This window comes from Perognathus longimembris, chromosome 2 (assembly GCF_023159225.1).
Source record: "Perognathus longimembris pacificus isolate PPM17 chromosome 2, ASM2315922v1, whole genome shotgun sequence".
Taxonomy (NCBI): domain Eukaryota; kingdom Metazoa; phylum Chordata; class Mammalia; order Rodentia; family Heteromyidae; genus Perognathus; species Perognathus longimembris.
Genome location: NC_063162.1, coordinates 70523456 through 70550725, shown reverse-complemented (window position 1 = coordinate 70550725; position 27270 = coordinate 70523456). Strand labels below are relative to the sequence as shown.

General features: G+C 42.9%; 1 protein-coding gene across 3 annotated transcripts in view; it reads left to right on the top strand.

Moving 5' to 3' along the window:
* Rala (RAS like proto-oncogene A) overlaps positions 1-27270 on the top strand; it is a 56378-nt gene that overhangs the window by 12994 nt on the left and 16114 nt on the right. Inside the window, exon 1 of one of the 3 annotated variants that reach the window (XM_048339440.1) lies at positions 14938-14977. The exons of the other annotated variants lie outside the window; for them this stretch is intronic. The gene's annotated coding sequence lies outside the window, so the exon portion shown is untranslated. Of the gene's footprint in view, positions 1-14937; positions 14978-27270 lie in introns of those variants that run through there. 3 annotated transcript variants of the gene reach the window in all.

The window sequence follows — 27270 nt, the reverse complement described above, 5'->3', positions numbered from 1 at the left end:
TTGAGGCTAGCCGTGGTAGCTCACATCTGTAATCCCAGCTACTTAGGAGGCAGAGATGAGGAGGAAGATTGTGCTTTGAGACAAGTCTGGGCACAAAGCTTGTGAGATCTCATCTCACAGACAAGCTAGGCATGGTGGCATGTGTCCATCATACCAGTTACAAAGATGGTATAAATAGAACAGTGATCCAGGCTAGTCTAGACAAAAAATGCGAGACCTATTTGAGAAGTAACCAAAGCAAAACAGGCTGGAGGCACAGCTCAGGTGGTAGATCACCTGTCTAGCAAGTGCAAGGCCCTGAGTTCAAATCCTAGTACTGTTAAAAAGAAAAAGAAATCAAGTATTGGCCTTTCAACCTGTACACATTCTGTCCACATAGCAATAGCAAGCACATATATGCACTGTCTCCTATGTTGTAAGAGTGTTTTTATTTCACTCTCACCTAACTCATTCAGAAAATTCAAGTAACATGTTCTAGACTCATAAAAGTTCAAGGTTAGATCCACATCCACTGTTTGCTATCATTCCAAAGTCCCCCCTCCCAAGCGAGCTGACTGGAAGGATACTGCATTTATTTGCCCTTGTGCCATGGAGCTTCCTAGACTGTGCAGACTGGTCTGTTGTCCATGTTTGCTGCTGGCAGATGAGGTATTTAATGTGCTCTTCTTGCCCTGACTCTGAGTTCTCACTCACCAGGTGACTATCTTGTCCATGGCCAGCTTGCATCCATCCCCACGTGGCCTGTGTGCCATGTGGCCAGTTTCTCTTTGAGTCTTGTTGCCTCAATGACGTGAAAGCTTACTTGAGGGAAGAGCTAGGACTTGAGTACTTCCTTGGAGATCCTCCCATCTTACCCTCTGTACAAGTTGTCACCTGATGCAGCGATTAAAGAGTGATCTTTTGTTTCCTCTTTTGGTCTTTCACTCTTTTGCCTTTTAGTCTGAGGGAAATCTGTCCCCTTTTATTTTCCTTTTTCTTCCCTTCTCTTAATTTAAGCCCCTCCCCCCTTTCTCTTTTTTGTGCTGGTAATGGGTCTTGAACTCAGGCCTAGGCAATGTCTCTGAGTTTTTTTGCTCAAGTCTACCACTTACCACAGTTCCACTTAAAACTTTTTGGTGGTTAATTGGAGATGAGTCTCTCGGACTTTCCTGCCCAGGCTGGCTTCAAACCTGAATCTTCAGATCTCAGTCTCCTGAGAGTTAGGATTATAAATGTGAGCCACCAATGCCCAGCCCTCCTTTCTCCTATTATGAGAATGGTCTTGTTATATTGGTCTGGTTGTTCTCTAACTCTGGAGCTCAAGCAGCCCTTCCATCTTCCTCACCATCTCAAGTTCCTCCTTCCTTGGCATCCCAAGTGCTAAGATGACGGGTGTGCAACACTGCATCTGCTCCTGTTATCTCCTTTTTTTTCTTTTACTCTTGCTTGACATCAGGGCCTGGGCACTGTTCCTGAGCTTTTTATGCTCAAGACTTGTTGGGGTCTCTAGCCCCCGCGCACTCCCCTGACCCGCGGGAGAGATAAGGAAGGCACACCCCGACCGGAGAAGCCAAGAAAGGAGAAGGGTCGGCAGGCCGCCTGCACCCAGCCCTCCCTCACTGGAGGACAATCAGACGGCCTGGGAGTCAAGTCGAAGCAAGATCTCGTTTATTGGGGAAGTACGTGCCACTAATATAAGGCACAGGAACCAATCAGGTCTAAGATCAGCAGGAAGGGGAGGCATGAACTGTCCATCAAGGGTGGAAGAGCCTGGGCATCACAGCCCACAGAACCGCCTCCGGGTTATAACCAAAGACACTTGTAGCAGCTGCACGTTGTTGTTAGGCGCCGCCATCTTAGCCACATGTGGCCCCCAAGACTGAGAAACAGGCAGGGCCAGCTAGTTGACTTCCAGTTGTGCTCCACAAAGACTAATACTCTACCACTGGAGCCATAGCTCTACTTCTGTTCTTTTGGAGATAAGAATCTCACAGAGTTTCCTTCCTGGGCTTGGCTTTTTCACTCAGGGTTGGCGCCATACCTCCACTTGGTCTTTTTGGTGGTTAATTGGAGATAAGAGTCTCTTAGAGCCTGTGGAGAAAGTTCATGAGACTCTTATCTCTAATTAATGCCACACATACACACACACGCAACCCAGAAGTGGTACCGGGCCTCAAAGAGGTAGAGTACTAACTAGCCTTGAGCAAAAGAGCTCAGTGTCACTACCCAGGCCCTGAGTTCAAGCCCCATGACTAACAACATCAACAAAAAAGTCTCATAATTTTCTGCCCGGGCTGTTTTTGAACCACCATCCTCAAATCTCAGCCTTCTGAATAGCTAGGATTATAGATGTGATCCACCAGCAACCCACTTAGGAGGTACATTTTTTGTACATCAATAAACAGGTTTGTGTGGACATGTATTTTCATTTCTTTCCGGTATGTACCTAGGAATGTAATTACAAGGTCTATGCCATTTCCCTCTTTTGTTTGTGTTTTGTTGTTTTCTGGTCTGTAGAGCCAACATAGGGCCTCCTGCATACCAGGCATGTGCTCTATCACCCATCTGCCTTTCTACTCCCATGTTGGGCATATTTAAGAATTTCCAAACTGTTTTCTAAGGCTGTCCTGTGTAGTCTATCTCTGAGTATATCATGTCTGCTTTAATACCTTAATGTGAAGTTCAGTGCTGGATGCACTGCCTTTGGACATCACCTGTGTGCCTTCCTCACTCATATGCACAAACAACTGCATAGTGACTCTCTTTCCTGTTTACCAACAGTGTCTCAGGGCAGTGCTGTCCTTGCTCTGAAGCCCATGCTGGCTTCACACCCTCAATCCTCCTGCCTCAGCCTCCCCTGGCTGTGATTAATAGGCATGAGCCACCACATCCAGCTCTGGTGGTTTTAATAGCTTTTGTCTTTAAGATTTTTTTATTAGACAGTTGTACAAAGGGGATTTCATTGTGACATTTCTGCATGTATACAATATACCCCATCAGTTAGTCTCCCTTATTCCCTCTCCCTTTTAAAAATTAATCTCTACTTGCTTGATTGTTCTGTTTTCATATATGCATATAAAGTATTTCAACCACATTAGGAGTCATATTCGCCTTTGCCTCTTACTTTTCCTGTCCTACATCTCCCTAGACAGTCCTATACTTGTCTCTTTTCCCTTTTATTAATTATTGGTTTTAATTTATTTATTTTGGTGTTAGGGAGCACAAAACAGGATCTGGGCAATCCATCACTGAATAATATCCCATTTCATGCTAACTACTTAGTCATGTTGACAGTAACCAAAACCTAATTTTAATCCATGGGTTTCATGCCTTGGTATTATTTTTGTTGTTCAGATCCATTTCCACTCACACTTCCAGCACTAGAAAACCATTAGTTCAAATTTTCTCTCTCAAGAGACTTGCCATTACTGTATAGTACCTCTGACCCACAGATGTTTTATATCGTTTTCTTTTCTGACTGTTGTTGTTGTTGTTGTTAGTACCAGGAATTGAATCCAGGACCTTCCACTCTCCCTCTTGAGCTACACCACACGTTTTATCTATTTTATTTGTCTGTCGTGGGGCTTGAACTCTGCCTGGGTACTGCCTCTGAGCTCTTTAGCTCGAAGCTAGCACTGTACCACTGGAGCCACAAAGCCACTTCGGGTTTTTCTTGTGGTTAATTGGACATAAATCTCACAAACTTTCCTGCACTTTTCCTGCCTGGGCCAGCTTCAGACTGCAATCTTTAAGATCTCAGCCTCCTGAGCATCCAGGATTACAGAGGCATGAGCCACTGAAGCCTGGCCCATTTTATTTTTTGAGCTAGGATCTCCCTAACTTTGTTTGAGTTGGCCTGGAACTAAAGGTCCTCCTGCCCTCACCTCCTGAATACCTGGGATTGTGTAGCTGGGAGAGGGGGAATAGAGTTCTTACACTCCTACAGATTGCCAATGTGTGTGTGTGCACGTGTATCCTCATGCGTGCGTGTGCATGTGTGTTTGTGCCTATATTTGGGCTTGAACTCAAGGTGGGTGCTGACCCTGGGCTTCATTGTTCGAGGCAAGCATTCTACCAGTTGAGCCCAGCTTCACTTACAGCTCTGAGTGTGTGTGGGGGCGGGGGGGTGGGGAGGCTGTATATACCGGTGCATGGTTAATTGGAGATAAGAGTCTCATGGACTTTCCTTCCACAGGCTGGCTTTGAACCTCAAATCTCAGCCTTCTGTGTAACTAGGATTACAGATATGAGCCACCAGCGCCTGTGTGTGACATTGATTTTTTTAATAACTAGTTTGCTTCCCCTTCCTGCCACTTCTCTTGGATTCCTAAGCCATATTAGTGTCCATATGTTACATGACTCATCTTGTGAAGTGATCTGTTTTAAAAGTATGATACTTCCCAGTTCCTTTTCCTTTGGGTGTGTGGAGTGTCTAGTGATGTACTGGTATTGTAGAACGAGTTGTGACTTTCCTTCTCAAAAAAGGAAATAATGTTTTCACTTGAAATGCTTCTTTAGCCCCTCAGTAGGTCTGTAGAGCTAGTGTGTGGTCCTGAGGCTGAATAGGTAACCCTGGATACTACATATTGCATTACATAGTGCTCTCCAGGATTTATTTTCACCATGAAAATTAAATATAAAAACGCATTTTTCTGGTTTTAGATTGTGTAAAGTGTATATCATGTGTCAGAGCTGAAACAGATCTTAAAAGGTTGGCTAGTGTATTTTTTTTCACCTGTGAGAGAGACTAAAGGTCACCTTTCTCCATCTTTGTTTTTCATTGGGATAGGTGCTCTAACAAAACATAGATTAACAAATTTATCAGTGTCTGAAGCACACATTGGGGGAGAAACCCCAGTGAAAGGTGAGTGAGAGCAGTGTTTGGAGCTCTGGTTTAGATGGCATCTTCAGTGCAGGACCGATTATTTGTGAAGTCACAGACAAAGCCTTTCAGGGCCTGGGATTGGGGAGGAGCTAAGGGAGTAAGATTTGGCCATGAATTGTGGAAGTGGCCAGCTCCATCTCCAGTCAAGGCAGTAAAGGGGAGACTAGAAAAAGCTCTTCCTGGTTTGCTACCACTCAGAAATTTTTATGCCAGGCATGTTTTGGGGTGATATAGCCTAAAATTTTCACATCCTTTAAAAAAATCCCCTCACTTGTAGTGATGCTATGTGTGGAAAGCTGCCGCATTTTGGGATGTTTGAGGATCTCTCCTCATTTTGAACAGAAGCATATTGCTGACTTCTTTGTGCTCCTTGTTTTGCTGTCTGGAGTAGCACTGGATATACAAACATTTTAGAGCACTTAAACAGTACTTTGGGTGACAGAATTCAGAGTAGTCACTTTCCGTACACACCATTTTTCAAATAATGGAAGCTGGCAGCCATGAACTCTCCCAACTGGCTTCCCAAGTGGTCTGCCAGTCAGGCCTTGTGGTCTCATTTCTGCAGTTACTTTCTTTTTAACTTACATCCTGATCAGCAAGCTTCTAAAAATAGTAGAGGCTGGCAGTATGGCCCAAGTGGTAGAGCACCTGCCTAGCAAGCACTGGGCCTGAATTCACACCTCAGTACTGCCAAAAAAGAAAGGTAAAGCTAATACAGTCATGTTCACTTATTTGAAGCTCAAACTCCATGGCTTAAATAGGAAAGACTTGAGGAAAGAAGAAGTTACTAAATCTGTAGATCTCTATGGTGGGTCTTAACCTAGGCAAGTTAAGATTCATTATCTCCATTTAGTCATCCAAGTACAACCCTGCGAGTTAGAAAGTAAGGAAACAGGAAGACATCATTAAGAATTAGGGAGTAAGAGACTTGGCTACCTTTTCTTTGCCAGTCCTGGGGCTGGAACTCAGGGCCTGAGCACTGTCACTGGATTCTGTTTGCCCAATGCTAGCATAGCACTCTGCCAACTTGAGCCACAGTACCACTTCTGCCTTTTTCTATATATGTGGTGCTGAGAAATCAAACCTAGGGCTTCATGTATACAAGGCAAGCACTCTTGCCACTAGGCCATATTCCCAGCCCCCTTGGCTACCTTTTCAAAGGCCATCCATGAAGAATTGGTCCTAAAGCATCCACAGACTTCAATTTGTTTAACTGGGAAGAAGAGGACAGGAAAGCAGAATATGGTGATCAAGGAAGTTAAGGACCCCAAAAGAAGTACACAGATTTTTTTCACAGCAGTTTCAAGGGATGGGGAAGTTCCAAAGAATCCAAAGGCACATTAGCCTGACATGATTAAATCCTCCTCTAAACCATTTGCCTGAACAAATTTTTAAGGTGGATGCAGACAAGGGTGTGTAATCTGCTTGGAACTTGTCTGTGGAGACTTCATCCTTCGACTGCCATGCCAGCACTTCTTTCATTCACAATGCATAGAAAAATGGCTGTTGAGGTCCCTCATCTGCCCCTGCTGCAAGAGGCGATTGACACCTAGCTGAGGGATTTGAAGACAAACAGTAATGTCAGTAGTTTGGCCTCTATTGCTAAGTTCAAAGAGCCAGCATGAAGAAGTTTTTGCAACATTCCCAAGTGAAAACAGGTATTGGGATAGTGCAAGTGACATTTAACAAACTTGCAAAGAAGATAAGCTATGCTGTTATTTCTAGAAATGCCTGGAATTGAAGTCAAGGCTTCATGCTTTCTTGGCCCATGACCCCAGACTTTTCCTTCAGTTATTTAGATAGGGCCTTGTCTTGTCTAGGATAGCCTTGAACACAGATGTACTTACACTACCTCCCAGAGTAGCTGGGACTGAAGGCAAATGCCACCACAACTGATCAAGTAAAATGACATTCTTAGATAGAGTTTCCACTCACTGGATATGTTGTATATATTGTATATTGTATATAATTGTATTATATATTGTATATAACTGTATTTAGGTCTTGTTTTTGTTCCACCATATCAGGGTCACCTAAATTGTACTAATAAATTGTACTATTAATTCATTTAGTATTAAGGCAAATAAAAATTATGACTGTTAAGAAAAAAAGAATTGGGAGTAAAGTGAGAAAAAGAAAGAGAGAGGGGAAGAGGAGGGAGCCCCTGGGTATCCTAAGTAGAAATGCACAGGTGCTCATGCTGCGGGCTACTAGGAGAGCAGGTCAAGTCCTGCCGGACTTCAAGCCTAGGGGGGAGCATCCCAGTGTTTTTTAGGGGAGAATACAAAAAGTCAGTGCTGTCCAGTGAGTAACCTAAGAGAAAGGTAAAGGCAGAAAAGGCCAGTAAAAGAATTTAGTTCTGGGGGCTGCGAATGTGGCTTAGTGGTAGAGTACTTGCCTAGCATGCACAAAGCCCTGGGTTCGATTCCTCAGTACCACATAAACAGAAAAAGCTGGAAGTGGCACTGTTGTTCAAGACGTAGAGTGCTATGCTAGCCTTGAGCAGAAAGAAGCCAGGGACAGTGCTCAGGCCCTGAGTCCAGTCCCCAGGACTGGCAAAAAAAGAGAGTTTAGTTCTGCATTCTAGAACTGTCAAATCCACGGAAAACTACCTTGAATTTATTATAGCCTGTAAAAATAGGATAACTGATCATTATTACTTTTAGCTACCTGGAATTATTTATTTCTCAGGTCTTGGGGCCTGGCACTGAGCCTCTTTATGCTCAAGTCTCACAGACTTTTCTGCCCTGACTGGCTTCAAACTGTGATCCTCAGATCTCAGCCTCCAGGTGTGAGCCACTGGTACCCTGGAATTTTTTTAAAGAATTAATTCAGTTAAATTGAGGCATTGGTGAGGCAGATGAAATTCTGAATTTAAAGTCTTTGCTAAGGAAGTAGACTTGTGGCTCAAATGGTTGAGCACAAAAGCTTAGAGACAATGCCCGGCCCAGAGTGACTGGTAGAAAACAACAACAACAACAGCAGCAGCACAGTTATTAAAATGCTTAATCAAAAGAAAATAATCAAACTGGAGCACTGCTTCTGGTGGCTAAATTGTTTGTCATTGATTTTAATCTTGCTGAAAAAGTGTCATGTTTATTGTCATTCTAGGATATTCATGTTAAAATAATAATTGGTAAACAACTAATTATTCATCATTGATCATTTCTTAAGCATGACTGAAATACCCAGGTTTTCCCATCTCCCCTATTCAAAGGTCCCTCCAGCTTGATGTCCCCTGTGTCACAGCACAGGCTGGTCCTTCTTCCTGCTACTAGTTGTCTTAAGATGTTGTTTTTGATCAGTTGTAACCATCAGGAAGAAAATTCTAACAAAAATAACATAGTAGGTAAACTGATAGTCAGGTTTTCTTTACACATCCTTAATATTTTCTTCATACTATAACTCTAGATTGTTATAACTTCAAAATAATATATAGTCCAGACACTGGTGGCTCACACATATTAGCTACTTAGGAAGGTGAGATCTGAGGATTGCAGTTTGAACTTAGCCCAGGCTGAAAAGTCCATGAGATTCTTATCTTCAACTAACTAGCAAAAAGCTACAGAAGTGGAGCTGTGGTTCAAGTACTAGAGCACTAGCCTTGAGCAAAAACAAAAAAAACCAACCTCAGGTACAGCACCTGGGCCTTGAATTCAAGCCTTAGGACTGGGACACAGACAGCTAAACAGACATACCTGAGCATGATGTTTGGGAAATACCATTGTCATTGGATATTCACTTTAAGTATACCTTTTATCTCTAGTCAACTCGTGTCATTCCAGTTCTCACAGGGCCTGCCAGCCTTCCTAGGCACCATTGTTTAGCTGCCTGCAAACTCACTGTGCTTCTTGTCATTTACTCAGGTTGTCCCGAAATTGTCCACAAATATTTCAGTACTAGATAGAGATTGAAAAAGGTGTGTCAGAATCAAAGTGAGAAGGGAAATGAGCAGTTAGATAAATAGCATCTAACATAATAGTCTGGAATTGGTGATTTTTTAACCTGTATTATGTAGTCTTAGAATGTAAATAAGCTGTTTCACGCTAGTTTCACTTTTTCCTGTGGTAGTGTATACTCACATGGAAATACAGGCAGTACTAAAACATTTCTAGTCATTTTTTTGTATGTTAAAGTAAAGCCCTGTCTTGTTGCCATCCATTTGTTTATCCCAGGCTCTGTTCATTATCGTCACATCCTGTCAACTGAAATGTAACTAACAATTCAGCATTCCTCAATTTTCCCATTTCTGAGTGTTCTTTGGGCTTAGGAGAATGACAACTATATTTAGGCTTAAAAAATTATTCTACTGGAGTTAAATAAAGAGGCTTCATCTGTTCGATGCTTACAGTTCTCAATTTGAAATCTTGTAAAATAGCATGTAAGAGCTTTAATGTTTTATTTTTCTTCCTTTCAAACCTTTAGAGACAAGGCTTACTCATTTGGGATTAGTTATAGGAGGCCACTGCTAATTCATGAGACCAGCAAGAATGTGGTAAGGGGAAAGGGAGATAACTATTGACCTGCAGTCACTTATCTGGGAGCTAGAATACTTTTGATAAAGATCATCTACTGAGAAGAGTCTCTGTCTTCAGACAGCACCTGTCACTGTGCAGCCAATACTATGGTTTTGAACACCTGGCATAACATGAAACTTCTAGGCCACATGTGCCCAGTCCTTCAGAAAGATAAACATAGGCGGAACTAGTTAAATTCAGTCCTCTAGTATGACTGGTGTGAGTCCACTTACTCAGGAAAATAAATGCACTCAGTCTATCCCCTTCATCTCCTAGACCATACCCTAACAATTCTGCAGAACTTTTTCCAAGTGACTTAACTCTTCTGTACCCTTTAGGAAAAGCCTAAATTATTTTACTTCTGTGGCTCTTCAGTTTCATTATATTTACTTTTTAAAGTCTTACAGTAAACTTCTAGGTAAAAGTGAAAACAGTTTGTTTAGATGTGTACCTGTAGTCCCAGCACTTGGGGGCAGAGGCAAGAAGGGTCAGGAGTTGAAAGTAAGCCTGGACTACATAGTGGGACCCTGTTGCAATTGTTTCATGGCTCAGAGCCAGCACAGGGAGCAAAGCCTATGAGACTCATATCTCCAATTAACTATCAAAAAGCCATAAATGGAGCTGTGTTAGAGCCCTAGCCTTGAGCACAGAAGCTTAGGTACAGCACCTAGGCCCTGAGTTCAAGCCCTAGGACCAACACACACACACACACACACACACACACACACACACACACACACACACACACACATACACAAAGCACCTGTATTGAACAAGTACAGACTTCTTGTCATTGATCTCTAAACAATAAAGAAAATAAACAACAGCTAATTATACAGCTTTTATGTTGTTATGTTATATCCAGAGATAATCTGAAAGCATGCCAGGAGGATATATTTATGGGACCTGAACATCCTTAGACTTTGATAGCCGATCTTTTGCAGATACTAGGACACAACTGTAATACTGCATGTTAGATTCCTTTATTCTCAGGCCACTTTTTTTTTTTTTTTAACCAGTCCTGGGCCTTGGACTCAGGGGCTGAGCACTGTCCCTGGCTTCTTTTTGCTCAAGGCTAACACTGACACTTGAGCCACAGTGCCACTTCTGGCCGTTTTCTGTATATGTGGAGCTGGGGAATCGAACCCAGGGCTTCATATATAAGAGCCAAGCACTCTTGCCACTAGACCATGTTCCCAGCCCCTCCCAGGCCACTTTTTATTATATCAACTATATGGAATTGCTGTTTTGTATGTAAAAAGAAAACCCCTACTAATAATGATTTCATATACTTTAACTTTATTAGATAGATACAGTGCTGATATTTTGTTCTGGTGCTGGGGGTAAAACCTAGGGTCTTACAGCACATACTCTACTTCTCAGTTCCACCCCATCCCTCAGTGATGGTTCTTAATTACATATGTGACTTAACATCATTAAGACAGCTTTTTACAAGATAATGTGCCATCCCTAGCCCAGACTAAATTCACCCAGTGAATGCAGATTTTCATAATGAGTGCATTTTAAAAAAGCTCTCCCTGGATAAAAAGACTTGCAAGAGAAGCTATCCCTGAAACTATTTCTTTTAATGCATCATTCATTTATTTAGTGCCAAGTCCTAAGGCTTGAAATCAAGACCTGAGCTTTTTTGCTCAAGGCTAATGTTTTACCACTTGAGCCAAAGCTCCACTTTTGACTCTTTTGGGGTAGTTAATTGGAGAGTAGATTCTTTGGGCGGCCAGATGCTGGCAGCCCATGCCTGTAATCCTAGCTACTCAGGAGGCTGAGATCTGAGGATCATGGTTCAAATCCAGCCCAGGCAGGAAAGTGTGTGAGACTCTTATCTCCACTTAGCAGAAAAGTGGAAGCAGAGCTGTGGCTCAAAGTGGTAAAGCACTAGCCTTGGATAAAAAAGCTCAGGGACAGTGCCCAGGCCCTGAGTTCAAGCCCTGCAGCTCACTAAAAGAAAAATAAATAAATAAAAAGAGTTTCATGGAATTTCCTGCCTTGATTGGCTTCAAACCTAGATCCTCAGATCTCTGCCTCTTGAGCAGCTAGGGTTACAGGCTTGAACCACTGGTGCCTGGCACATTATTTCTTTTCTTTTTTTTTTTCAAATTTTTATTATCAAACTGATGTACAGAGAGGTTACAGTTTCATACGTTAGGCATTGGATACATTTCTTGTACTGTTTGTTACCTTGTCCCTCATATCCCCCCTTTCCCTTCCCTCCCCCAAGGTGTTCAGTTCACTTACACCAAACAGTTTTGCAAGTATTGCTTTTGTAGTTGTTTGTCTTTTTTTACCCTGTGTCTCTCAATTTTGGTATTCCCTTTCAATTTCCTACTTCTAATACCAGTATACAGACTAGTGTGTTTTGGTTAATCAACTGTCCACTGGCAAACTGAAATATTTTAAGTTGCTATCCTTTTAATCTTTAACATGATCAGACTATTAGTTTCTGTTTATTACTACTCTATATTACCAAGAAAAGACTTGGTGCTCTAAGATGTTTTCCTGGTTTTCGAGCCTCTTTGAGTCTCTTTGTTTGCCTAATTTGCTACTTTACATTCTCTCTTTTTTTTTTTTTCTTTTCTTTTTTTGCCAGTCCTTGGACTTGGGGCTTGAGTACTGTCCCTAGTTTCTTGGATTCTTTTTTTTTTTCTTTTTCCAGAGCTGAGGACTGAACTCAGGGCCTTGTGCACGCCAGGCAGGGGCTCTTCCGCTGAGCTAAATCCTCAGCCAAATGAAGTACAGTCATTTTTTTTCAGTAGTGGTACTGGGATTTGAACTCAGGGCCTCCTGCTTGTGAGGTGGGCACTCTACCACTAAGCCACAGTGCGAGCCCTTCTTGGATTCTTTTTGCTCAAGGCTAGCATTCTATCTCTTGAGCTACAGTGCCACTTCTGGCTTTTTCTATTTATTTGGTGCTGAGGAATCAAACCCAGGGCTTCAAGCATGCTAGGCAAGCACTCTACCGATAAGCCACATTCCCAGTCCCACATTACTCTTTTTTTTTTTTTGCCAGTCCTGGGGCTTGGGACTCTGGGCCTGAGCAGCACTGTCCCTGGCTTTTTGTTCAAGGCTAGCGCTCTACCACTTGAGCCACAGCGCCACTTCTGACTTTTCCTGTTTATATGGTGCTGAGGAATCAAGCCCAGGGCTTCATGCATGCTAGACAAGCACTCTACCGCTAAGCCACATTCCAAGCCCACACTTTACTTTTTCATAAGTAAAGGAATTAGCAGTTGTAACAGTCTGCAGTTCCTTAAACTTAATGACTCACCTTGGAGCTTACTGGAGAAAATGGAGGCCAAACAGTTCTCTCCATTCTTTGTGTAATATGTTCTTCTTAGCTAGTGCTTTAGAATCTATAAGCCTAAATTATGAGCAAATTTTTTCTTGTTCATTGACAACTTCAAAAAAGAGTATTAAACAATCCCCTGCCCCTCCCCCCAAAAAAGACTTGGGAGCTTGCTTTTGCCTCACTATCATGTTTTTTATAGTTTGTATTTCTTAAAAATGAGGTGTACTTACCTTACTGACATGTGGCTTTTTTAATTTTACCAACGTATGTAGCTGTAACCCCTCTGTACTTCACCTTGACAATTAAAAAAAAAAAATACAAAAGTTTAGTGTAGCACCTGCCTAACTAGGCTCTCTCAAATTTGTGAAGTTTTTCATTACAAATACATACTTGCCTCTACTTACGAAGCTTAGCTAGTACTGTTCAACTTGGATTTTTTGTTTTGTTTTTGTTGCCAGTCCTGGGGCGTGAACTCAGGGCCTGAGCACTGTCCCTGGCTTCTTTTTGCTCAAGGCTAGCACTCTACCTCTTGAGCCATAGTGCCACTTCCAGCTTTTTTCTATAAAGGTGGTGCTGAGGAATGGAACCCAGGGCTTCATGTATATGAGGCGAGCACTTTACCACTAGGCCATATTCCCAGCTTCTCAACTCGGATTTTTTTTATCATAAAGGTGCATTAATTTTGTCAAGTGCCCTTCTCTTTTATTCTTAAATTGATTATATGGATTTTCATATTGGACTTATTCACATTCCTGGAATAAAATAAACTGAGATAAAATTCAAGTGTTGGTGTTTTATGAAATTTCTCTATTCGCAAATGAGATAATCTCTTTTTTTGTATGATGATTGCTATTTTTGTTTTGCCAATCCTGAGGCTTGGGACTCAGGACCTGAGCACTCTCCCTGGCTTCTTTTTGCTCAAGGCTAACACTCTGCCACTTGAGCCACAAGGCCATTTTTGGCTTTTTATCTATTTATGTGGCACGGAAGAATCATGCATGAGCTCCATGCATGCTAGGCAAACACTCTACCACTAAGCCACATTCCCAGCCCCTGATAATTGCTCTTTTTGTACCACTGATTTTATAAAATGACTGGGATAACTTGTGTGCTACCCATGAGAATTTGTGTGTATCATATGTGTGTGTGCACGTAGGCATGCAGGTGCACTGATCCTAGGGATTGAATTTGGGGCCTGGGTGCGGTCCCTGAACTTTGCTCTACCACTTGAGCCATAGCTCAACTTCCAGCTTTTTTGGTAGTTTATTGGAGAAAAGAGATTCACAGAGTTTCCTTCCTAGGCTGTCTTCAAACTGCAATCCTCCAATCTCTGCCTCCTAGTAGCTAGTATTACCGGCATGAGCCACTGGTGCTGGGCTGAGAATTATCTTCTTACATTTAAAAGAAATTGCTTTGGGGCTGGGAATGTGGCTTAACAGTAGAGTTTTTGCCTAGCATGCAGGAAGCCCTGGGTTTGATTCCTCAGCATCACATAAACAGAAAAAGCCAAAGTGGCGCTGTCGCTCAAGAGGTAGAGTGCTAGCCTTGAGCAAAAAGAAGCCAGGGATAGTGTTCAGGCCCCGAATCCAAGCCACAGGACTGGCCTAAAGAAAGGAAGAGAGAGAGAAAGAGAAAGGAAGAAAAAAAATTGCTTCATATCACCATTATAATAATAAAATTTTTTAAAGAAATTGCTTTTAAAACCTTTGGAGCCACAAGCTTAGGTTTCCATAAGTCCAGTTTAAATCGTAAACACTTATAATCTGGGCTTTAATCTGGGCTTCACATTAGTAATGTGACCTTGGATACATTTTTTAAAAAAATTTTATTGTTACTATAAAGGTGTTATACAGAGGGGTTACTATTTCAAAAGTCAAGTAATGAGTACATTTCGTTTGGAGCAATGTCAGTTCTTTTTATCTCCCAGTTTTCTCCTCTTGTTCCCACCCACAAGTTGTATAGGTTATTTTCAACTTAGCTACTACTGAGTACTATTGCCACATTTGTTCACCCTTTGTCTCTCCATTTCTGTACCCCCTCTTACTCTCATAAAGACAGATACATAAGACAAAACCAAGAAACAACTATAACAAAAATCACCAAAAAGCCAAAACGATGCAATTTTCACCATCAGTAACAGCAAAACAAACCTTGTTTCCATTTCCTGGAACTCATTTAGGTAAATTTTATTTTATAGGTACAGAGGCATTAGGCTTCCCTAAGAGTATCCTCCTTTAGTTTCTCTGTGTGTGGATGCCTAAAATCCTGTGTAATTCATCATATTGTGGGGTATTTTGGATCTAGCTTCCACATAGGAGAAAGAACATGCACCGTTTGTGTCTCTGAGCTTACTTAACAACAGGATTTGTTCCAGGTTCATTCATTTCCCTGCAAATTATATGTTATTCTTTCTAATGGCTGTGTAAAATTCCATTGTGTATAGAGGTACCAGTTTTATTTTATCCATTTGTCTATTGTAAGGCATCTGGGCTGTTTCCATGACTTGGCTATTGTGAACAGTGCAGTAATGAACATGAATGTGCAAGTGTCTTTACAGTGTCCTGGCTTGTAATGTTCTGAGTAGATGCCCAGGAGTGATACGGCTGGGTCTTTTTTTTTTTTTTTTTTTGCTGGTCCTGGGGCTTGAACTCTGAGCCTAGGTGCAGTCCCTGAGTTCCTTTTGCTCAAGGTAACTGCTCTATCACTTGAACCACAGCACCACTTCTGTCTTTTTTGAGTAGTTTCTTGGAGATAAGAGTCTTTTGGCACCAAGCACGGTGGTTCACACCTGTAATCCTAGCTACTTAGGAGGCTGAGATCTGAGGGTCATGGTTTGAAGCCAGCCCTGGCAGAAAGCCCACAAAATTCTCATCTCCAATTAATCACAGCAAAATCCAGAAGAAATATTTATTCATTGGTCAGGTGATAGTTATATCATATATTATAACAGGTAAGGCTTTGGGTAGTTGTTTCTATTTTCAGATGATACAATAATTTAAAATAAGGAACTTTTATATGTTGACTTAAATTCCTTCAAATATATACATAGGAGTGGGGTAGCAGGGTTATATAGTAGTTTCATTTTCAACTTTTTGAGGAAACTTCATACTGATTTCTATTAATTTGAACTAATTTACATTTCACCTCCTTTTCCTCTAGCATTCTTATCAGCATTTGCTATTTGTTTACTTTTTGAATCTTTTTTGTTTTTCTTGTTTTGCCAGTAACGGGCCTTTAACTCAGGAAGTGGCTCCGTGTTTAAATGGTAGAGGGCTAACCTTGAGCAAAAGGAGCTCAGGGATAGTGCCCAAGCCCAGAGTTAAAGCCCTAGGACTGGGCGGGGGGGGGGGGGGGGGTAGGGAGGAAAGTCTTACAGTTTTCTACCTGGGCTGGTTTCGAACCACAATCCTCAGATCTCAGCCTAAGTAGCTAGGGTTACAGATGTGGGCCACTGGTGCTGGGTATATGGCTGGGTCTTACAGGAGATTTATGTTAGATTTTTGAGGAACCTCCAGACTGCTGTCCAGAGTGGTTGTACTAGTTTACATTCCCACCAACAGTGCAATAGGGTTCTTTTCTCCCCACATCCCAGCTAACATTTCAAGTTAGCAAGTAGTTCAAGTTTCTAGTTCAAGTTCACAATATTGGCCAATCTAACTGGGATGAGATGGACGCTCAGAGTTGTTTTGATTTGCATTTCCTTTATGGCCAGGGATATTGAGCATTTCCTCATGTGTTTCTTTACCATTCTTACCTCTTCTTCTGAGAAGTCTCTCCTTAGCTCATTTGCCCATTTAGTGATTGGTTTATTAGTTTTGGGAGGAGTTAAGTTTCTTGAGCTCCTTGTATATTTGAGTACTAGGCATTTGTCATATGTATTGCTGGCAAAGATCTCCCACTCTGTTGGCTGTCTTTCTACTTCAGTAACAATGTTCTTTACTGTGCTGAATTTGTTTAGTTTGATGTAATCCTATTTGTCAAGTCTATCTGCTGTGTCCCTGGGAGTCTTTTCAAAAAGTTTCTGCCCATGCTGGGAATATGGCCTAGTGGCAAGAGTGCTTGTCTTTTATTCATGAAGCCCTGGGTTCGATTCCCCAGCACCACATATATAGAACACAGCCAGAAGTGGTGCTGTGGCTCAAGTGGCAGAGTGCTAGCCTTGAGCAAAAAGAAGCCAGGGACAGTGCTCAGGCCTTGAGTCCAAGGCCCAGGATTGGCAAAAAAAAAAAGCCAGAGACCGTACTCAGGCCCTCAGTTCAATCCCCAGGACTGGCAAAAAAATACCCAAGAATCAGTGCCTTGAGCAAAAAAGAAGCCAGGGACAGTGCTCTGGCCCTGAGTCCAAGGCCCAGGACTGGGGGGAAAAAAGTGAGTTAAAAGTTATGTGAGGATGCAAAGGGTAAAATGTACTCAATAAGACTGAACCCTAAAATTTCTCTATTTTATGAAAGTTGAAATGTACTTTGAAAGCAGTTGACTGGTTTTTAGAAGTACTGATAAACATGTTTGTTTTGAATTTATTTGTGTTTGTTGAATCATAGCAATCTTTTGAAGCCGAAAAACTAAGACCTCATCTCCCCAACTGTCTCAATGGAACTGATCTCAGTTTTTGGCAAGCACAGTAGGAGAACTGGTAGCCTTGCAACCATGCTTGTCCTGGGGATTCAGGGCCTGACCACTGTCCCTGAGCCTCTTTGTGCTCAAGGCTAGCACTGTACCACTTGAGCCAAAGCTCCATTTCCAGCTTTCCTTGAGTAGTTTATTGAAGATGAGCGTCTCACAGACTCCTGCCTGGGCTGGCTTTGACCATGATCCTCAGATCTCAGCCTTATGAGTAGCTACAATTATAGGTGTGAATCCACCAGCACCCAGCTTTGGAAGGTAGTTTTCAAGGCCTTGATTGATCACTAAATTTTGAGTAATTGTATCAATATTATAAAGAAAAGACTTATTCAGGGATATCATTTGGCTCTGTTGCTGGCAGTATTGGGGCTTGAACTCAGGACCTCATGCCTGATAGGCAAACTCTGTACCATTGAGCCAGCTCTTTTTTGCATTAGTTATGTTTCAGATAGGGTCTTACATGTTTTGGTTGGAATCAGCCATGTTTCTACTTATACCTCTCTCCCTCATCGCTGGGATTATGGGTTTGCACCACCATGCTCAGCCTTACTGGCTGTTATTACTTCTCTTTTTATGCCAGATAATACTTACTCTTAAACTTTTGTTGTTGGTGGTGGTGGTTGTGGGGCTTGAACTCAGAGCCTGGCTGCTGACCCTGAGCTCTTTTGCTCAAGGCTAGCACCCTACCATTTGAGCCACATCTCTACTTCCAGCTTTTTTAGGTTATTTGGAGATATGACTGTCATGGGCTTTTCTACCCAGGCTGGCTTCCAACCCCAGCCCCCAGATCTCAGCCTCCCGAGTAGCTAGGATCACAGGCATGAGCCACCAGGTGGCCTGGCTACTCTTAAACTTTTGGTCATCCAAATCAGGAAACTGATTTATTCTTTTTTTACTCCTGCTGTTGTTGTTTGTCAGCTTCATTCTTGCTTGGATGGTGCTCTGCCACTTGGAACCTCCATCCCTATTTTTTGTTTGGTTTTGTTTTTTTGCCAGTCCTGGGACTTGAACTCAGGGCCTGAGCACTGTCCCTGGCTTCTTTTTTGCTCAAGGCTAGCACTCTGTCACTTGAGCCACAGCACCACTTCTGGCTTTTATGTATATATGTGGTGCTGAGGAATCAAACCCAGGGCTTCATGTATACAAGACGAGCACTTTACCACTAGGCCATATTCCCAGTCCCATCCATCCCTATTTTTTCCAAGGGTTTTTTTGTTGGTGGTGGTGGTGCTGGTGCTGGTCCTGGAGCTTGAACCCACTTCTGAGCACTGTCCCTGAGTTGTTGGGTTGTTTTGTTTTGTTTGCTCCAGGTTAGTGCTCTTCAACTTAAGCCACAGCTCCACTTCTGGATTTTTGGTAGTTAATTGGAGATACGAGTTTCATGGACTTTCCTGCCCAGGCTGGTTTTGAACTGTGATCCTCTGATCTCAGTCTCCTGAGTAGCGAGGATTACAGGCGGGTTACAGGCGTGAGCCATCTACTTTGAAGATAGGTTGTCAAGAGCTTTTTTTTTTTTTCTTTTGGACAGGGCTGGCCTCAAAACTTTGTTCCTTCCAATCTTATCCTTCTAAGTAGCTAAAATTATACGTTGGAACCATGGCACCCAACTTATCTTATTCTTAAAGTCTGTAGGCGTTCCAAATCAAGTCAGATTTTAATTCATATTTTCCATGAAAGCCAAAAGACTTAAGAAATCTAGGTGTCTGTCTCTCACCCCCAACTCCCTAGGAAATGACAGAATTTACAGGCAGAAATTTGTAAATTCATAACAGCACTGAGGGTGGGAACAGATGGAGTGACCATCAGCAGAGCAGACTTCGCAGGTTCTAGAAGACAACGCAGATGGCTTGGCTGAGGAGGCTGGGTAGGGAAAGCCTAGTCGGCAGAGCAGGAGTGAGGGCTGAAGGAAGAAAGGCTGCTTCCTTCCTCCTGGAGTCCCAGGAGACTCGCAGCCTGAGTCTTTAGGTGTTGAGATATGTTCATTAGAGTGAGAGATGGATGGTAAGTACTGCCCACCTACAACCCACACAGCATTGGTCCCTGGGCTGGTTTTGGAGTTGTTCTTCCAAGAGAGTGTTCATTTTGAATTCTCTGTCTGGGAAGACTGAGAGTTCTAATGAAAGTGTTATTTATAGCAAACCCAAATTAACTCTCATTTCGGTATCTGGCGAAAGATCCTGCTTGTCAGGCCTCTTCGTTGCCATGGCCTAAAGTGAAGTGTGTCCTGTCAAATACCACACAAATGTGTAGTCTCTTCCTCATCCATTATGGGAAGCACACCTACACAAACAGAAAATCTGCTACAGTGAACTAGGAAAGGAAGAGGGAAAAGAAAGACTAGGTAATTGTGATGAGAAATTATATAAAATTTGATGCTCATGACACTCTTGCCAGATGTGTAAAGGTATGTAAAAATGAAATAACAATTTTCATGACATATAAATACATAGAAAAATCTTCACTATTCAAGCACCAGTGGCTCATATCTGTAATCGTAGCTACTCAGCAAGTTGAGATCTGAGGATCATTGTTCAAAGCCAGCCTGGGCAAAAAAGTCTATGAGACTCTTATCTCCAATTAACCACCAGAAAACTGGAAATGGCACTGTGGCTCAAGTGGTAGAGTGCTCCCTTTGAACACAAAGAGGCTCAGGGACAGCACCCTGACCCTGAGTTCAAGCCCTAGGACAGTCCAAAAAAAAGAAGAAGAAAAGAAAGAAAAATCTTTACTCTTATAGATATCATAAATTGTTCTTTTTTAAATTAGACTTGTGATCCCTGGCTTTGAATATTATTTCTTTTTTGGTTTTGTAGTTGTTAAATTTAGTAAATAAAAATACTTCATCCTGGGTGCTGGTGGCTCACACCTGTGATCTAGCTGCTTGGGAGCCTGAAATCCGAGGATCACAATTCAAAGCCAGCCTGGGCAGACTCTTACCTCCAATAAACCACTCAAAAAAAGCCAGAAGTAGAGTGGTGGCACAAGGAGTAGAGCACTAACCTTGAGCAAAAGAATCTCACAGATAGCACTCAGGCCCTGAGTTTAAACCCCAGGACTGGCACAAAACCAACAACAATAACAAAAAAAAAGAAACCTTAATTTTATGTTATGCATTTACACAGTTAAAAATTGGGAAGTGTACATACCCTTCTAGAGTTAGCATAGATAGGCATATAAAAGAACAACATGTACTGCATATCATTCATCAACTGTTATAAATGCTTTTCTAAACTGCACTTGAGATCTTGTTTTAAAAAGCACTATTTAAAGACCAGTGTTAAGCTACCTGTAAACATGAGTTCTGACTGGACGTTATCACTTCCAGTTCCCAGCCTGTTAACACTGCACAAATATTCAGCCGTAATGTGGTCAGCAGCTGGTTAGACCTAGGTTGTACTTAGATATTTCTTTTTAAATACTTTGAACCTTTTTAAGGCTTAGTGCATTGTTACTCATCATTTCCTTGTGCCAACTCTTTTCTCCACAACCACCCAACTCTGCCCCCAGAAAGCTGCCATCTCTGTGAATACTGGCTGCCTTTTAAATATGCTGATTGCAACATATGCATTAGCAGATGAATATATCAAGTTGTTCCTCTAGTTAATTCTGTGGAGACAGAGACCTCCCAGACGAGAGACACTTGAAGGCTTACTGAGTGAATGAATGAAAGGAAAGGAGTCTAGATTTTATCATTGGGTCCTTGTGGTAGCCAGGAGTCTGTACTAGGTGTGAGTTGCACATGGCTGTTTAATTTGAACTTAGTAGTTGAAACTTAAGTTCTTTAGTTATACTAGCCATAGTTGAAGGGTCAGCCACCAGCTAGGGCCAGTGACTACCATACTGGATAGGGCAGCAAATACTCTCATTATTACAGATGTCCAATCCAGACTTATTTCCCTATTTTGCAAATAAAATGAGCTCAGGGAAGTGGCCACTTTCTTGTTCACAATCAAACCATTAGAAAGCGAACTGGGATTCAGAACTGGAAGTTTTGAATTATATAGTCCTTATTTCAGAATTACAATTTGATGTAAACCTAGCTTAGAGTGCCAATCCTTTCCTACTTTTGACCTTCCAGGGAAACAATCTGTCTTATGGTGGCTATAGAAAACCGACCTTCCTCCCTCCCTCCCTCCCTCCCTCCCTCCCTCCCTCCCTCCCTTCCTTCCTTCCTTCCTTCCTTCCTTCCTTCCTTCCTTCCTTCCTTCCTTCCTTCTGTCCAGGGTAGGGCTTGAACTCAGGGCCGGGGCACTGTCTCTGCCTGAGCTTTTTCTCTCAAGGCAAGTGCTCTACCACATTGAGTCATGGTGCCACTTCTGGTTTTCTGGTGTTTTGTGGTAAATAGTCTCAGGGACTTTCTTGCCAGGACTGGCTTTGAACTGGGATCTTCAGATGTGAGCCCCCAGCACCCATCCATTTTTGTATTTTAATTGATGAGTTTTCATTAAAAAACATGCAGTGGTTGAAAAATATATACCTGTAAGTTTCGGTACCTCTTGTTTAAAAGGAGAAAACAAAGTGAATTTACAAAAGTTTCCCTAGGCAAGGGGTGTAGCTTGCAGGCAGAGCACAGCTGGTAGGCATGAAGCCCTGGGTTTTGGTCCCCAGCTTCACAAAAAGAAAGAAATTCCCCAAGTGTTAAGAGTTTACGCCAAAAGAGTGGAGGGAAGACCAATCTAGGAAGCATTTAAACAAGGCAGGCAGGCAGGCAGTCCCTCTGGTAGGTATTTGCCCACTGTGGCCCTGAGCTTGCTTGAGATAGTCTACGTAACTTTGCCCTAGCTGGCCTCCAGCAGCAGTCCTCCTATCTCCACCTCCCACACCCACAATGTTAGGGTTACAGGCATGAACTATCACCACACCCAGTCTTGTGGTGGATTGGGTTTTCTTCCTTTTATCTTTGTGATTTCTTTTTATTATTTTGATCTTTGGGTTATTTAGACTATATTGCTGTGAGAATACAGATTTTTTTTCCCAGATGACTCACCAGTCATCCCCGTGCCATTTTCCTCCATCCTCCCCCTACCCATGTGAGTGCTTCATTGTTATACACTGCACCACAGTCTGTATTTAGATCTGTTTCTGTGTATTTAGTTCTTGATCTATTAGGCAAGCTTCCTACTAAGTTACCTGTGTGATAGTATTTCATAGGAAGAAATGCAATGCAGTTAACTAAAGAAATTGCAAGTCTATCTGTAGCCTTCATCTACAGCCTGCTTCTTTACTTGCCTTTGCCTCCCATCATGAAGGAAGAGCTATATCCCAGAATCTTTTGTGCCATGGATCCTAACTCCTTCGATCTAGTAAGGGATACGGCTCCTTGAAATACCCTTTTGTGCATTTGTGTGCACGTGTGCGCATGTGTGTGCAGAAGCCAGTCCTGGGCTTGAACTCAGGGCCTGGCTGCTGTCTCTGAGCTTTTTTGCTTAAGAATAGCACTCTGCTACTTGAGCCACAGCTCTAGGTGAGGCTTTCTGGTGGTACATTGGAAATAAGAGTCTCATGGACTTTGCTGTCCGAGGTAGCTTCAAACTTTGTTCCACAGATCTCAGCCCCTTGAGTAGCTCAGATTACAGGTGGAACCACTGGTGTCAGCCTGGAATTACCCTTACTCCTGCATCATTGATTTTGTCCCTTTCTAGATGTTTACCACATAGATATCCTTAGCAATACTAAAATCAACCAAAAAGTAGACCTTGTTTCTGCTAACACTCAGCTGTGACTCCATTTCTCTTTTCCAAGTGAAGATCCATTCTGTGCCTCCTCCCTACTGATGAAATGAAGCTTCCCAAGGTCACAGCATGGTCCAGGTTGCCAGGCCCAGTGACCATTTCTGTGTTGAGGATTTGAGTTTATTGGCTTTCAGGACTTCCTCCTGAAGCAGCCTGCCTTGGAGTGTTGGCACTCTCTGTGTTGCACCTTAGATTTGCTTCCTTCTTACCCAAGAAAGCCTGTTCATCACCTGTAAACTGACTAATGTTGATCTTCACTGGGCACAGTGGCTCATACCTGTAATGCAAGCAACTCAGGAGACTGCGATCTGAGGATTGTGCTTTAAAGCCAGCCAAGCAGGAAAGTCTGTGGGACTTTTCTCTAGTTAACCACCTGGAAGTGGTGCTGAGGCTGAAAGTGGTAGAGCACTAGCCTTGAGCAAAAAGAGCTCACAATGCCGAGGCGCTGAGTTCAAGCCCCATGACTGACAAAAATGAAAAAATAAAGGTTGGTCTCCATATCTGTTGTCATTCCCAGCCCCTGTACATCACCTTTTTAATTTCCCAAAATATTATTTATACTTTAATCATGATGAGGCTCCTTTTTTTTCTTTTTTGTCTGTCATGGGGCTGAAACTCAGGACCTGGGCCCTGTCCCTGAGCTTTTTCACTCAAGGCTAGTGCTCTGCCACTTTGAGACACAGTTCCATTTCTGCTTTTTCCAGTGGCTAATTGAAGATAGAATCTCACAGATTCTCCTGCCTGTGTTATCTTCAAACTGTGATCCTTAGATCTCAGCTTCCTGAGTAGGTAGGATTATAGGAATGAACCACTGGCACCCAGCTTTTTTTCTGTTTCTGAGTCAGATGAATTTTAAATTATTCTGGAAGGAAAGATAATTTAACCATTGGGTGTTATTGCTTAAACATGTGCAGATTTTAAGAGTATTGTGTCGGGGTCTCTCTGGGACCCCTCTCCCCACTTCTCCAGGGGAGATGCTTGAATTCTAAACTATGAAAGAAGACTCAGCTTTGTCCCTCTGCCAGCAGAAGGCAAAGCATGTTCTAATGGATTGCGCTAAGTTGAGGAGAAATGCCGAGGCCCCTCTCCCCGTTCCCCTTATGTGTGGAACAGCAGCAGAGAGAAAGACATCGGGGAGGCGATTCCATGGTCCATACGCCTCAGTCTCCCAGAGGGCGGGCAGAAGAATTTATTACGGTGACAAAGGCGGAAGGGGAGGGACTTGGGGTGACTAACTGATTAGCTGAGCTGGGCTGCCCATCGGGTGATGTCATGAAACTTCCTCTGTGGGCTGGGGCTACGGCCCCCCAAGAGCTGGGTCTCTGTAGAAGTCCCCTCCATGATGGCACGTTTGCCCCAGGGGCTGGGGGCTTCTCTTCCTGTTAAGGCCGGAAGGTGGGAGGGGCTCCCTCCCACACTGCCCAGGGCTGGGGGAAGGGCAGCGTGAATCCCCAACAGTATTGGTTGGCAGCAGGTACTGGTAGTTCATGCCTGTGAATACTAGCTATGTAGGAGGCTGAGATCTGAGAACCAAGATTGAAAGCCAGCTGGGGCAGAAAAGTCTGTGAGACCCTTATTTTCAGTTAACTAGAAAAAAGTCCAAAGTGGAGGTATGGCTCAAGTGGCAGAGCATCAGCCATAAGTGAAAAAGCCAAGTGAGAATGTAAGGCCTTGAGTTGGAGCCCCAGTACACACATACACATACACACAAACACAGAGTATTATTTGTTATGGTAATAACACCTAACCACATGTGGTCCTTACTGTTTAAAAAATAAAATAGTAGTTACATAGCTTTGAAATAATTGTAACTACCTGCAAGGAAATATCATAATAATGAAAAGTCATTCCTTGATTTATTAAGAATCCAGACCTCTAGTCAGTCATCTGAAATATCCTATAATTATCACTTTCTGAGAGGTGATGAACACTCAGAATCTAGTGCTTATGTTCTCTGTACCCATTTAAAGAGGGCATTGGCTGCCTTTGTTCAATTGAATTACAACTCAGCCTGCAAGTTTGTATTTTCAGTTATTCATTCATTGGCAGTGCTAGATTCAGGGCCACATCTTGTAGGCAGGTATTATGCCACCTGAACTGTACCCCCAGCCCTTGCCATACGTACTCTTTATATTTCAAGCTGCGTCTGCTAAAATGTTTATGATTATGAGAACAGAACCAAAATGCATGTATACAGTCTCACTTGTGCTAAATACAGAGTAATAGCCATCTGCTTTAAGAATGTTCAGCGGGGCTGGGGATATGGCCTAGTGGCAAGAGTGCCTGCCTCGTATACATGAGGCCCTGGGTTCGATTCCCCAGCACCACATATACAGAAAACTGCCAGAAGGGGCGCTGTGGCTCAAGTGGCAGAGTGCTACCCTTGAGCAAACAGGAAGCCAGGGACAGTGCTCAGGCCCTGAGTCCAAGCCCCAGGACTGGCCAAAAAAAAAAAAAAAAAGAATGTTCAGCATGTTTGTATTGGTTGGTTTGTTTCTTTGAATATTCTGTAGATGTGGGCCTGATTTCTGGGTGAGGCCTGGGACAGCCAGGATTCAAGGGGCAGGCACAGGGCCCCCACTTGGGTTTGAATCTTTAGTAGTAACTTTTTGTTCCCAAGCTTAAGTCTGGCTGCATGCCTTTGTTTATTGGTCCATGCAACCCATGCGTACTGCTGGCTCATTTCACCAGCCACAGTGGTTACATAGAGCAGGCTTGGCCTGTGCACTCAGACTTCACTAAACATCCACACTTTGGAACAGTTTCAGATTGTGGTAAGAGTTACAAAGAATGGGGCTGAGGATATGGCCTAGTGGCAAGAGTGCTTGCCTCCCATACATGAAGCCCAAGTTCGATTCCCCCGCAACACGTATGCAGAAAACGGCCAGAGGGGCGCTGTGGCTCAAGTGGCAGAGTGCTTGTTTGTTTGTTAGTGGGTTTTTTTTGTTTTTTTTTTTTTTTGGCCAGTCCTGGGGCTTGGACTCAGGGCCTGAGCACTGTCCCTGGCTTCTTCTTGCTCAAGGATAGCACTCTGCCACTTGAGCCACAGCGCCACTTCTGGCCATTTTCTGTATATGTGGTGCTGGGGAATCGAACCCAGGGCCTCATGTATACGTGGCAAGCACTCTTGCCACTAGGCCATATCCCCAGCCCCGTGGCAGAGTGCTATCCTTGAGCAAAAAGAAAGCCAGGGACGGTGCTCAGGCCCTGAGTCCAAGGCCCAGGACTGGCAAAAAAAAAAGAGTTACAAAGAACATGTCAGGTGCAGTTTGAGGATGCAGGGCAAGGAAAATCAAAATTTATATTGAGAGCTTAAGGTAAGGCTTAAAATCCCAAAACTCCAGCTCCAATAGGAGTCTGTCACACAGAAGAGACTGCATAGCAAATGCTGAGAGGCAGAGAGAGGATTTGAAGAACAGTTAAAATTTGTTGTAGTTAGCTAGGAGAGGGGGCACAGATAGGGAGCAGAGCAGGATATGGGGCATGGTCTGTGAGCTACAGCTTAGGGGGAAAAATGGACTAAAACAACCAGAGAGATGCAGAGGAAGCAAATACAGCTCCCTTCCTCCCCCAGGCCCTGGGCTTGAGCCTATACATACACTCAGTGTTTGCGGTGATCTCAGAGCCTTTTATTCCTAAGGCCTGATACCCTGGCCTTGTCACCATGCAGCTTCTGCAGGAATCTGGTCTCCATACTGAATCCCTGGATGTATTCACAAATGCATGAGGAAAGTGATACAGTATGCTTCATCCAAGTATTCAGATCCACCCAAGCACCACAGATGCTCTCATGAAATGGCAATTAGGGTATCACATTATATTCTTCTTCTTTCTATTATCAAGTTGTTGGAATACAGTTGCTTCTCTAGAATATTGCAAGCCATTCAGTGAAGTCTTTACCATTGGGCATGGCAAGCTATTTTGTAGCTATTTGTTTCTTACTGAAATGAGAAGGAGCATCAATATGTACTCACAGGAAAACTAAATGGTCCTCTCACCTGTTTTCATAATCTGTGTGAATACTCAAGTGCCTCTAGTAAGCGCATCACTGTCAGTGTGTGGCTGCCCTGGGAAATTTTCACATTTAGTCAGAGCTCATTATGGAAGCTAACAATGACAAGAAAGGTGCCTGAGGCACATTGCCATGACATTCGCTGCTGGCACTTCTCCTCCAAATGAGCATTCTGTACTTGCCAGCTGTCTACAATCACTTCAGAATGAAAACCA